Raw genomic sequence first — 1,662 nt, forward strand, 5'->3', positions numbered from 1 at the left:
ATTATTGGAAGTGAAGGAACACAGCACCAACTTGGACATCTTTGCCTTTGAAGTTCTGGATCTCATGGATGAACAGAGCGAGATTAGTTTTACAAGGTCTCTGTTTGCATCATCCATGTTGAATTTTGGTCAACCGTTTGAGGGGAATGAAAAAACACTTACTATAAATTACACAAAAGATTTGTATCTTAATTTTTGTAGCCAAACAAAGAATTAGAAGTTGACGAATAGGGTATTGCCCCATGTGAGACCTAGTCTTGAAAATAAATAAATAAATGAATGAATACAAAGGGGCACTACATTAGTAGTGGGTGGTAAGTTGAGAATTTAGGTCTGAAGGGAGGCATGCTAGGGTAGACAGTGCAGGTGCGATGATCAATATATCTGGATGGCCCAGTGGTCAGAGCAACTGCCTAGTAAGCAGGAGACCTGGGTTCAAATCCCAGTCCGGCACAAATTTCCAGCTTTCCCCACTGATTTCAATCAATGCTCACTGACAGCCAATGCCTGTATATCCTTTGCGTCATAATAAAAGTTATGTTGATGCACTAATTATAGAATTCTTTCTTTCATGTTGAAAAAACACAATGCATGGTGTCACATAGCAGTGCTAATGCACAGGTGTGATAGCAATAGCCGCGCGGGTTATCCGAGCGGTCTGAGGCGCCTTGTCACGGTCCTCGCGGCTCCCCCCCGTCGGAGGTTCGAGTCCTCCCTCGAGTATGGGTGTGTGTGTGTGTGTTGTCCTTAGTGTAAGTTAGTTTAAGTTAGATTAAGTTAGATTAAGTAGTTGGAAAGTTAAGGGACCGATGACCTCAGCAGTTTGGTCACACAAGACCTTACGACAAATTTCCAAAATTTCATAGCAGTTGCATTGCAAGTTTCCTTCTGACAGCGGTCTCACCGTATCTGGCGGACTCGACTGTGCGCGCCTGTTGAGCCACAGCTCCAGCTACTCTGGACTACGAGCGCCCTCTGCCGCTGCAATACAGGACGGCAGCTGGCGGTAACTCGCCCCTCTTGCACTTGCAGCCTCATCGCTATGACTCCATCGTTCGTGCTTGGGACAGTGAGCCTCATCCTAGTTGCTATTGTATCAGCTGGACTCTAATTCTTGCTGCATTATTTTTAATGAGTCTTCGTTTGCTTGGAGAAATTGCCATTGTGCATGAAGTCATACACAACAAACTAAATTTAAAATTACAGCAACAACTGAAAATGCCGGCCGCTGTGGCCGAGCGGTTCTAGGCGCTTCAGTTCGGAATCGCGCTGCTGCTAAGGTCGCAGGTTCGAATCCTGCCTCGGGCACGGAAGTGTGTGATGTCCTCAGGTTGGTTGGGTCTAAGTAGTTCTAAGTCCAGCATACTGATGACCCCAGTTGTTAACTTCCATAGTGCTTAGAGGCATTTGAACCATTTGAATTGAAACTTTTCTAACTTCTCTTGATATGCGGACATTAATAACAGAATACTGAATGATATTTATATACAGGGTGATCCACAAACATATGTAAATATTTTAATATGTTATTCTACAAGTAAAACTAAAGAAAAAAAAGTTTATACAAACATAGGTCGGCAAATCTTTACTGACGCAGTTACGGCTAATAAAAGATTTTGCCTCAAATTCAGCAACTTAGCTAATATGAAACCATCGCAAAGC

The 1,662-nt window shown here is 43.3% G+C and overlaps 1 non-coding gene across 1 annotated transcript; it reads left to right on the forward strand.

The window, feature by feature from the left end:
• The first annotated feature begins 382 nt into the window (after positions 1–382).
• Trnat-agu (transfer RNA threonine (anticodon AGU)) lies at positions 383–455 on the forward strand. The gene has a single exon. It is a non-coding gene; the product is annotated as a tRNA-Thr (tRNA).
• The last annotated feature ends 1,207 nt before the right edge of the window (positions 456–1,662 follow it).

This window comes from Schistocerca nitens, chromosome 5 (assembly GCF_023898315.1).
Source record: "Schistocerca nitens isolate TAMUIC-IGC-003100 chromosome 5, iqSchNite1.1, whole genome shotgun sequence".
Classification (NCBI taxonomy): Eukaryota; Metazoa; Arthropoda; class Insecta; order Orthoptera; family Acrididae; genus Schistocerca; species Schistocerca nitens.